This window comes from Anabrus simplex, chromosome 3 (genome assembly GCF_040414725.1).
Source record: "Anabrus simplex isolate iqAnaSimp1 chromosome 3, ASM4041472v1, whole genome shotgun sequence".
NCBI classification, from domain to species: Eukaryota; Metazoa; Arthropoda; class Insecta; order Orthoptera; family Tettigoniidae; genus Anabrus; species Anabrus simplex.
Genome location: NC_090267.1, coordinates 177,568,194 through 177,580,677, shown reverse-complemented (window position 1 = coordinate 177,580,677; position 12,484 = coordinate 177,568,194). Strand labels below are relative to the sequence as shown.

The 12,484-nt window shown below is 37.0% G+C and overlaps 1 protein-coding gene across 1 annotated transcript in view; it reads left to right on the top strand.

The window, feature by feature from the left end:
- The window catches only part of Etf-QO (electron transfer flavoprotein-ubiquinone oxidoreductase), a 134,109-nt gene that overhangs the window by 106,795 nt on the left and 14,830 nt on the right, over positions 1 to 12,484 (top strand). The window lies entirely within an intron of this gene.

Genomic DNA, 12,484 nt, shown 5'->3' with positions numbered 1-12,484 from the left:
AGTTTTTGAAGCCAGGCTGAGTGGCTGAGATGGTTAAGGTGCTGGCTTTCTGAGCCGAACTTGACAGGTTTGATCCTGGCTTAGTCTGGTGCTCAAATATGTCAGCCTTGTGTCGGTAGGTTTACCAACACATAGAACAACTCCTGCGGGGAAAAATTCTGGCACCTTGGTATCTCCAAAAATCATAACTAAAAGTAGTTTGTGGGATGTATAACCATTATTATTATTATTATTATTATTATTATTATTATTATTATTATTATTATTATTATTATTATTATTAACACCTAGGACATAAAAGGACCTTCTTGTAAAATTACAGCTTTGTGCATCAAACAGTTTTGGAGGGATGAATCATTTTGTTTCCAAAGCTAACCTCATTTAACCCCCTAGGGGAGTGATATTTTAAAATAAATTTTCTTTCACACCTAGGATTTAAAAATATATACCTTCATTTAAAATTTTGTCTTCATATGTTAAACGGTTTCAGTGGAATGAGTATTTTTGTTTTTTGGTCTTAACCCGCATTTAACACCTCTGTTATTTAACACCTATGATCATATGAAATAGCATACTTTTTGGTAGTTTGATTCACTTTTGAGTATAAAATTCTCGTCATTAAACTCATCATAAATAATAATATCCCTCAGTGAGTGGTCCATCGAGTACTAACGACTAAATTAATTTACCTTATCACACTGGTCATCGATTGAGAGGGATCGACTGCACGGAAACAGCTGATACTCCTGCCGAGTACCGTATAGGCTACAGACGTATTCATATTAATGAGCGGAAAAGAATGTGTTGTGAAAGCGATAATTCAAGTGAAGATATTATTCTAATGTATGAATATATTAAGAGAAAGATAAGAACCAGACGATCGCAGTGGACAAGCTAAATTTTCCTTAAACGCTAGAGCTTTGGAGAATTCGTCCAACTTGTGCCTTCGTCGTGGAATGAGGAAGAAAAATTCAGGAACTAGTACTGAATATCCATCAATACTTATAAGAATTAGTTGAAAAAAATTAATTCACTAATAGACATCAGGCAAACAAATTACAGGAAAAGTATAAGTTTTGAGGAGAGGCTTACGGTATCATTAAATTCATTATTCACAACAATTTTTTAAAGTTTAAAGTTAGAAGTGACATTCACCTCCGAAACAACTGTCCATGGCAAAATATATAAAATAAAAGATTAGTGGCAGGTACATTTCATTGCATTCTACAGGTTGCTAATAAAGTATTGATTAAAAATAAGGACTGAAAACAGTGGATGCATTTGTGTGGATCAATTTGAAGGTACTACAATTAACAGTGGAAATATATTTATTTAGGCCTACAGGTTTCTGGACATTGGTGACTCGTACATGTCTGCATCTTACAGATTTAGGATTGCTCACAATACAACCAGTGGATTTGTTCCTATTAGGCTATATGTGATGCCATTCAAAGAGCATTACACCCAGAATTTTTGACTTGGGTGAAAATTGCAATAAAAGCCTCATAACAGTGGATCATTGTACTTCAATTATAAGACTTTATTACCCTTTATGCCTATTTCTTAAATGCTGCTGGTTCTTGGGACATAATTACTGTCTTTTCAAATGATATTTTGAGGTGTTTATTAGATGGAGGTTAACAGCTTTTAAATATTTTTTACCGGGCGGGTTGGCCGTGCGCGTAGAGGCGCGCGGCTGTGAGCTTGCATCCGGGAGATAGTAGGTTCGAATCCCACTATCGGCAGCCCTGAAGATGGTTTTCCGTGGTTTCTCATTTTCACACCAGGCAAATGCTGGGGCGGTACCTTAATTAAGGCCACGGCCGCTTCCTTCCAACTCCTAGGCCTTTCCTATCCCATCGTCGCCATAAGACCTATCTGTGTCGGTGCGACGTAAAGCCGCTAGCAAAAAAAAATTAAATATTTAAAAAAAATGTTTTTTCATTCCACTTGGTGAGACACCACCTACCAGAATAATAGTCATATCAAGAAATGCTTCCAGTCAAAATTTACATTACCTAATGTAGAAATAGGGTGTTAAGTATCATTACAATCCTGTAAATAATTTTGAAAGGAAGAGAAATGCACAAATTCTGAATATTGTGAAACTGAGAAAAACAAGGAAAAGCAATGGGTTTCCTTTCACTGTATTCTCTCTCTCCCTCATGATCCTCAGCAAATCTCTTGTTGCCTCTCCTGTTCTGTGCTATTGTGCCATGTTCAGAATAGTAGCATATCGCTTTCATGACAAGCATGTTGCTGAATTTCCGTACTGTCTTCTGTGCAAAGAATCCAGGTCCAAATCCACACTTTGCAATAATGACAATCCTGTCTTTATTTACATCATTGAAGACAACAGCAGGTAATCTTACGAAATGGCTGTGGAGAAAGGTTGTCTATGGCCATCTCTTCCAAAGTAGAAAATTTAAATTCTCGTTAGGGTTCTGTGTATTCACATATGTGTACATTTCTTGAGGAGTTCAAGTGAAGCTAGTGCTCTAGGAGTTAAAGTGAGGCTAGTGCTGTGTAGACTGGCTTAATAACTAAAGGAAAAGCTTCTGGATTATTGTTCTTATGAGTAAATGGGCAGTGTAATAGAATGATACTTGTCACAACTACATGTAAATTACACACGAGGTCTTGTTTATTACCCTCATCACTATGCGTAAACTGCTCTCTCCCCAAACTTTGCACTGGCAAGCTGATCTAATTGCTAACTTGGCAGTAATAAGCCTATTAATCTACATCCTGCACTTCCATCCAGGTTACTGGTAAACTCCTTGGTACAGAGTGACAAATTTTTCCACAAAGTACTGGTAAGCATGTAAGAAGGAAAAGGAAGCACCTTGCTTTCTATTTCAGAAGTGAAGAATATGCCTTTCCAACAACTAAATACTATAGCCGTCCACAGTAAGAATGTCATTTAGGGCTGTTGCTCAGGAGGTAAATGATTTCATTTTGTTATATCTTACATTGCCTGTAAAAATTGTTTATTATATATGTATTATATAAAATAATGTTTGACAGAGTAGGGTGCATGGCTCTTGTAAGATCTCTGATTAACTTATAGGGTAATTAATCTACTCACCCTTTTATTACAAGCCTGTAACTGTCATATAAATTTATTTTTAATAAATACATTTTCTGCCATCATATTCCCTTAATATCACATCACACAAAATGCCATTTAAAAAATTTTTTAGATTAAGATCTACAAAACTTTGGTAGAAACACCTGTCAAAATAGTTACAAATGAATTTTTCATCTTTGTTTTTCATTGTTTACGTGGATCTACAGCAACAAGAAATAAAATAATGGGTCTACCTTGTTGCCCTCATTAGGCCTATATGTTATTAATCTGTATATATAAAATAAGAGTTTTGTCTGTACATTGCTCAGAATTTGAAAAGAATGGTATTTCTGTATCGGTCATGTCCATAGTAACAAGAAAATGTACTTTTTACTTTTCCGTAATTTCTGTCTGTCTCTATGTATGTATGTATGTATGTATGTATGTATGTATGTATGTATGTATGTATGTACACGCATCACAAGAAAACGGCTGAAGAGAATTTAATGAAAATCGGTATGGAAAGTCGGTCCTATCGATAAATACTATAGAACTAAAGTTATATAGAATTCAATTTCCAGTCATTTATATCTTATACATTTTTACCGTACCGGCTCTGATAACACAGATATTAAGGAATTTGTATTTTTGTTGCTAAGTCCATATCAACGCCGAGCCACGAGAAAATGGGTTAACAGAATTTAATGAAAACCGCTGTATAGAGTCGGGGATAAGAAACTACAGTCTAGGCTGTAAATAATTTTATTTTCCCCGAGATGAAATGGTAGTTTAGGGGAAGGCGCCTAAAATTTAATTTTAAATACCGGTACCTATGTTATTGGTGCTATAGAAAAGTACGGTACTACATAAGAAAAGTTATAGACAGTACAATTTCCGATCATTTATGTTTCATTCAGTTTTACTGTACCGACTATGATGAGAGTGGTATTTTAGAAGGCCTACAATATCCAAAGCGCTTAACACTGATCAACAATTACTTTACATTGACCATTGTTTGTTGTGATATTCTTCGTTTCTTATGGTGCTGCTCAACTCCGATAGATGGGATTACTACTGCGTACAGAGTATAACAGCCTGACTGAGTATTGGCGGGAAATAGCTGGGGAGTTAGGAAACTTTCTTCTTTAGCATGCCATTCCTCTGGTTCATACATTTTCTGATACTGTAGGTACGTAACACACTGGTTCAAATATAGCATTCACCAGTATCCAGTAATCGGGAGATAGTGGGTTCAGGCCCCACTGTCGGCAGCCCTGAAAATGGTTTCCGTGGTTTCCCATTTTCACACCAGGCAAATGCTGGGACTGTACCTTAATTAAGGCCACGACTGCTTCCTTCCACTTCCTAGGCCTTTCCTAACCCATCGTCGCCATGAGACATATCTGTGTCGGTGCAACGTAAAGCCAAAAAAAAAAAAAAAAAAAAAGCATCATAGCATTTGAGCTATTCAATCCCTACTCTGAGGCACTGATTGGAATAAGCAGCGTGCATATTTAACGGAATAATGACAGAGGAGTGTTCATGGCAGTCTGCGACCTGGTTGTTCCAGCTCTGGAACTTTGGACTGTTAGATCGGCACTGTAGTACTCTTCGTTGAAAGTGAGAAAGTGTGCGGTTTTTCATTTGATCGAGTATTTTATATGATAACATTGCTTTCAATCGCTACATTCCTACTGACGTTTTTGTAATGACCTATGTTGAATTCAGTTAGGAAAACCACCAAGTCAGTCTTTCTGAGAATCCCGTAGCAAAGCACGGGTACATCAGCTAGTAAGTCATAGGTAACAGACGTGAAAGTAGTGTGAATGATTGCTGGTGTAAACAGGTATGATCAGTGGCATGGAATGGAATGACTTGGAATGAGGAGATAAAGGCTAAGTTACAAAGGTATAAGATGGCAGGGAGGGATTCAGTTAGGTAGAACTGTAGTAACTAGTTTGTCCTATGCAGACAACTTGGTCTACTGAAACCGTGCAATCTAATATCTTGCAACTTGAAAAAAGATGCAATGAGTATGTCATGAAAATTAGTCTTATCAAGACTGAAGTGATGTCAGTAGGGAAGTCACCTAAAAGAGAACTGAATGTCAGGTTGGGAATACAAAACTGGAACAGGTAAATAATTTCAAGTAGGTATTTAGAACGTGTATTCTCCCATATGGCAGTATAGTAAGCAACATTGAATATAGATGCAGCAAACCTAGTGCATTGAGCTTGCATATGTGATCAACAGTATTCTGTAAGAAGGCAGTCAACTTCTTGACAAAACTACTCGTACCACCTGTGCTGTACAAACCTAGTGCAATGAGCTTGCAGTTGCGATCAGCAGTATTCTTGGACAGAACTATCAGTACACGAGTCTGGTTTCAGACCACCTGTGCTCTACAACTGCTTGCTACATAACACAGAAAGGACCTACTACCAGTATTTCAAAATACTCTTTTTTGTAACCATACATGTTCTACCACATAAAATATACACATTAAGATGTTGTAATAATGTTATTACCTAAAAATTAATAAAAATTGGAGTTAATGTTACTTTCCCATCCGGTGCCAATATATATAACTCACTGAGGATTCCAATAAATCTTGATAGATAAGTAGAAGGAAAACAGATTTAATTAAAAAATTAGAACATTTCTCAAGGACATAAGTTGTATTTTATTAGATTCTTTCTTGATCTAACACTGTATACAACAGTTCCTGAACTTTAACTTTGAAACCCCTTCGACCTAGTTCACTCAGTCTTTCCATGGCATCATGAAGACACTCTAAAAATAACATTGATAATGTTTTCTTTTGAGTTTTCAGTTTCTTTTCTAAATATTTACCTAATACATCACTGTCACTTTCACATTTTTTTGTAACTGCTGGCAGAGCTTTTTGTAGAAGCAGAAATGTGAGAAATGTATTTTTCTTCCACCTATTCATTATTACTCAGTATTTTTTAAGTTAGAGTTAAATCCTCATTAAAATAAGAATTGGTATATGTTTCGCCCTTTCCTATGGGGCATCATCAGCCGTATAGCATTACCTCAAACCATATCAGGTACTGTTCTAAAATATACTATAAAATTGAATACATTAAAGAAACTTCACTTTAAAAAGCAGTCATTACGTGAGTAACTTGATTAAGATACAAGTGGAATTAACAGTGTTGATGGCCTTGAGCCATGGTCAATGTTGAATATGAATGAAAGTATAAAATATTGTTCACAATGATGAAAGTGAATAGAGAACAAAGATAAAATTGATTATATAAAAACTTAGTAAGGAATGCATTCCAACACTGTGCCATTTTTACGTAATATTGGACCTTGGCATGTGTACTTGATTATAGTCCTATTTAAAGTTTATAGTTTGTAACTGGCCCAGAAAGACATTATATTTATGTTGTAGTTCTACTTGAGCACCTATGTTGAACAGATTATTAGAGAACAACTTAATGAGGCTACTGAAATGTCATTAGACCATCTTTGTATGTTGGGCAATATTCTGAGTTGGTAGTGAGCCTGGCGCAGAAGGACGTTGTTTTCATGTCATAGTTCTACTTCAGAACAAAAAAAAAAATTTGAATTTCTTAAGACAATATCAATAAGCACTCCCACTAAGCCGATAAACATAACAAACTAGCCTAAATGAAAAAATAGGTTAGGATGTAATAGAATATCATCTAGAAATGGTATGTGGGATGTATATCATAGGAAACTCACTGAATGTAACTTAGAGATACGGAAAGCAAAGAGAAAATCTTGGAGATTGTTCTGCGAGAAAGTGGAATCACACACTGAAGTAGCAAGGCTCCAGAAGGTTCTGAAAGCAACCCATATAAATCAGGTGGGGGCACTGGAGAAACCAGATGGGTCATTTAGTCAGGCGGGGAAGAACACACTGGAGATGCTAATGGTGTGTCACTTTCCTGAGGCAGAGAAGATGACAGAAGAGGAAACGGTTGGAACAGAGACTGGAGCTCGAGGAGCAGACTGGAACTGTGCCAACAGAATAATAAAACACAACCATGTAAAATGGGCAGTCACCAAGCTCGATAGCTGCAGTCGCTTAAGTGCGGCCAGTATCCAGTCTTCGGGAGATAGTGGGTTCGAACCCCACTGTCGGCAGCCCTGAAGATGTTTTCCGTGGTTTCCCATTTTAACACCAGGCAAATGCTGGGACTGTACCTTAATTAAGGCCAGGCCGCTTCCTTCCCAGTCCTAGCCATCATCTCCCATCGTCGCCGTAAGACCTATCTGTATGGAAATTCTAAGTTCCCAAGGAGGGAATTAGATATTTTTCCACCAATAGAGGATGTCAAAAAAAAAAAAACAAAAAAAAAACCAAAAAAAAAAAAAACAGATCAGATGTAAGGCTTTTCAGGCGTTTGCTCTATTAACCAGAGTTTCATCAGACTCTGATGAGTCTAGCGTCAGACCTAAGACGAAACGCTGGTTAATAGAACAAACGCCTGAAAAGCCTTACATCAGACCTATCTGTGTCGGTGCGACGTAAAGCCAGTAGCAAAAATAAAATTAAAAATTGGGCAATCAACATGTTTCACCCTACAAAGGCTCCGGGGCCAGATGAGATACTTCCGATACTCCTACAGGAAGGACGGGAGATACTCGTCAATGCCCTGACGGACTTCTTCAGAGCTAGCGTAGCTTTAGGGTACATGCCGAAATCATGGTCTGAAGCTAAAGCAGTATTCATACCTAAGTCTGGAAGGGCAAACTATGCCCAAGCCAAAGCATACAGACCATCATTATGTTTAACCTCCTCCATACTGAAACCAATGGAGAAAATTCTGGATAAATATATCAGAACTCAACGTTTCATGAAAATCAGTTTGCATGTAGACTTGGCCGGTCCACTGAAGTAGTACTCAACCAGTTTATTTGTAAATTAGAGGAAAGCCTAGAATATAAAGAAATTGCACTGGCGGCATTTCTAGATATAGAAGGAGCCTTCAACAATACAACCTATGACTCTATGATCAAAGCATTGGAAAAGAGCAAGGTGAGTAAAACCGGCATCAAATGGATTAAATCCATGTTAGACGGAAGGAAGATAAAAGCAACCCTGTTTGAAGAAATGCTGGTTAGGGCCACCTGAGGCTGTACTCAGGGAGGAGTTCTTTAGCCTCTGCTGTGGAACCTCGTGGTGAACAAAATCATAGCTATGCTCAACGAACAGTGTTTCAATATGCAAGGACATGCAGATGACCTAGTGATTGTGGTATGAGGTAAGGTGATGATATAGATGTTGATTCCCTTAGGGAACCTGAAATATTTGTCCCAAATGAGTAAATTTATAATACCAATATAAATGGTCCGTTATTGGACATTATAAATTTCCCAGCTAAAGGTGATGAGTGTTATCCAGGACCTTATGCAAAGATCACTCACCCTTGTGGAGAACTGGTGTCGAGAAGAACAACTATCAGTCAACCCGAACAAGATAACTCTTGTCCCTTTTTACAAGGAGAAAATTAGAGGGAAAGTGATCACTGAAGCTCTTTGGGCAAGATCTATATATATATATATATATATATATATATATATAGAAGAACAGGCACTGCACTTAGGTGTAGTGTTAGATAAAAGTCCAACCTGGAATCCACTTATAGAAAAGAACATAACCCGGGCCAAGAACCTGCTGTATGCATGTAAAAGAACTTTTGGGAAGACATGGGGCCTAAGACCATCAGTGGTAATGTGGATATACACAATGGTCATTAGACCGTTGATGGCCTATGCTGCAATGATCTGGTGGCAGAAAGTAAGTCAAGGAAAAGTCAGCAGTAGATTGGATAGCCTACAGAGAATTGCGTGCATAACCATAACTGGGGCTATGAGAACTACGCTGACAGAAGCCTTGAATACTTTACTAGACCTCCCATCATGATGCAATTTCATAAAAGGGCAGGCTAGAATGAGTTCATATAGATTGGCACAATCAGAGTGCTGGAATGCACAAAGACCCAATCTAGGACGCTGTAAAATTAACAGAGTAATAACAGAGAAAGTTCTATATATGCCTTCCGATCATATGATACTAAAGTACAACTTTGAAAAACTGTTTGAGACCCATATAATAAAAAAAGAAGACTGGGATATCAACAAATTGAATACTGAAAAAGAAGATATAGTGTGGTGGACTGATGGCTCAAAGACTGTGGGTGACACAGGAGGAGGGATCAACGGGGGAAGACCTGAGAGATCAATCCAGATGAGCCTCGGCAGACACACTACAGTCTTTCAAGCTGAAATGATAGCTATCACAACATGTCTTGAAGAAAATCTGAAAATGAACTGTAGGAATAAGAACATTTTCATTTTTATGGACAGGCAAGCAGTCTTTAAGGCACTAGTGGCAGTCCGGATAGTATCCAGAATTGTCTGGTATTGCCACTCACTTCCCCTGAAGTTCTCAAATTACAACATTGTCAAAATAATATGGGTACCGGGGCATGCAGATATTAGAAGGAAATGAAAAGGCAGGTAAACTGGCCAGGAAAGAGGCTGAAACACATTTTGTAGGAAAATGGGTACAAAAGAAACAAATGGAGAACTGGAAAAGTACTCCAGGATGCAGGCTTGCAAAGGAACTGATAAAAGGACCAAGCAAGAAGCATACTAAAGAACTGTTGAAACTCAGCAGAGAAAATATAAGATAGGTAGTAGGACTGTTGACAGGACACTGCCATCTGAAAAAACACCTACATAGAATTGGAGTAATAAGAGACAACATTTATGTAGGAAATGCAATGAAACAGAGGAATCGGCTGAATACATACTTTTCGAATGCGAGGCGCTGGGTAGAATCAGACTCTCCACTCTAGGACTACCAGGTGAAGAGAGAGAAAAAAATCCAAAAAGAACCAGTAAGAACAACCTGCAGCTTTGTGAAGGGAGCAGGTATATCTAGGTGGGAATAAAGGAAAAACATGCTAGCAAAACATCTTAGAGGTCGACGCTAACTAGGAACTAATATTTAGAGGCCCCATGAAGAAAAGTAGTAGTTCTCTAATAATCTGTTCAATATAGGTGCTCAAGTAGAACTACGACATAAGTATAATGTATTTCTGTGCCAGTTACAAACTATAAACTTAGAACTTATTCGATATCTTTTAAATCAAGTACACATGCCAAGGTCCAATATTACGTAAAAATGGCACACTATTGGAATGCATTTCCTTGCTAATTTTTTATATAATCAATTTTATCTTTGTTCTCTATTCACTTTCATCATTTGAACAATATTTTATACTTTCATTCATATTCAACATTGACCATGACTCAAGGCCATCAACATTGTTAATTCCACATGTATCTAAATCAAGTTACTCATGTAATGACTGCTTTTTTTAAGTGAAGTTTTTTAACGTATTCAATTTTATAGTATATTTTAGATCAGGTACCTGATGTGGTTTGAGGTAATGCTACAGCTGATAATGCCCCATAGGAAAGGGCGAAACATATACCAATTCTTATTTTAATGATGATTTAACTCTAACTTAAATATTGAGTTGTAGAAAAATAAATTTCACACATTTTTCATATGATTGCAGTCATTTGATCGATCCAGTGTGACAGCCCCCTATCGCAGAGAAGACCACTAAAGAGCTCTGAACCTTGTGACTTGCACGTTTCCCATTGTCATACGAATTAACAAACGTAGAAGATAAATTTCTGCCACATAAGTTCATAAACATTGACCTATTAATGCAGTTGTTATCTAGCACAATACTAAAAAGCTTACACCCCAATTTGGTCTACATCTTCAAGACCTGTTCCTCTTAAATCTTTGCAAGAAAATAAACCTTCAACATCTTTATTGCTTGATAGTAAAGAGGATACTGTGAAAGTCTGCATAGTTGAAGCTAGATTTAATGAATTTTCATTGGAGGGTTGTTCAACTAAACCTTCAAGCTTGCTGGATTTGTATGTTGCTTCAGACCTAACATAAATTTCATCTAAAAGCAAATTGCAATGTCTTTGACGTTCACTTTATGCTGATAATTTCTTCTATAAATACACGTAATTTACGTGAGATAAGTCTATTCCATAGCTTCCACAGTCTATTTTAGAAGTAAATGTTTTCAAATACAGTATCCTGAATGTGGCAGTTAACAATTTTGACTGTGTAATACTTTTGTATGCACCAGGGGAGGAGGAAAACATTGTTGCAAACCAAATCAAAGTTGTAAAACAGTATGTGATAGTTTTTGACATAGATAAGTTAATTTATTCTGTGTAGAAATATAATTTGTCACAAACTTTCTGGTGATCAGTCTCATCCTTAATATAACCTATCAAGTTACTCATTACTCAGAGTTGCTAATTTGTCCTTTTTCCAAACCCTTAACAGGATGCCCTGTTGATATATCAAGTTACACAGGTATTTGAACCAAGACCTTTACAAACTTTAGAAGTCTCACACATTTCTAATACATTTATCCCTCAATTGTTTTTAACAATGAATAAATTAAGGGTTAATTATCAGAGATATTTTGATTTTTTTGAAACATTTTTTGTCAGACTAACTAAGTAAGCTTAGCTGGTTATTGCTTAGTTTTGCATATAAATTTTCCAATTCAGGTGCTTACTTTACTGAAAAATTCCTTGTTATTTTTGGAAGCCATTAATGTTGTCTAGTAATTCCTCTTTATTCTTGAAATCTTGAATGCGTTCTTCTATTTAGTTCTGCCTTTGTTCAGGATCTTTTCTTTCTGGTGGCAAAACTTTCGATAGATATGACCCTTTCTTTTTAAATTTGTGGGTATGACATCATTAGTTAATTTTAACCAATTCTGCTTCACAGTTAGCACAGTACCATCAGACCCTGTCACCAAATCTTCCTGCACTATATACCTTTCATCAAAATATTTTATGCGTACCTTTGACGAATTAGTAACTTTACAATCACTCCTGTGGATAGCTTCAAGCCATATTTAAGCTTTAGTGGGATCTTGAAGAAACAAAAATATAGTGACAGGATGTTTTGGTTTATAGTTACTTTTACAGCCTGGGATGCAACAGTTAGACGACATGTTCAGTCACTGTCATTTAATGCATACCTGGATTTAACTGTACATCACAACACTAAATCTAGAAATTATTAAACACGTCCAGAACAGGGATGAAGTGATCAAAGGAACAACGCACAAACAGCCAAGGTCGCGGACAGGAAATGGCACGGCTTGAATCAAGGTGCTTGCTTGCTCAGTCTTGTGTTGTGATGTGGCATCTGAGGTGGTAGGGGAGAAGCACAGCCTGTATATCTTGTGTGGCCTTGGAATGAAAATTCAAGGGGGAAGTTGTTTTTTTGAGCAGACAGATATGGGAGCCAAGAGACTGTAAAAACAAGGGCAGCAAACACAGGATATCCTGGCA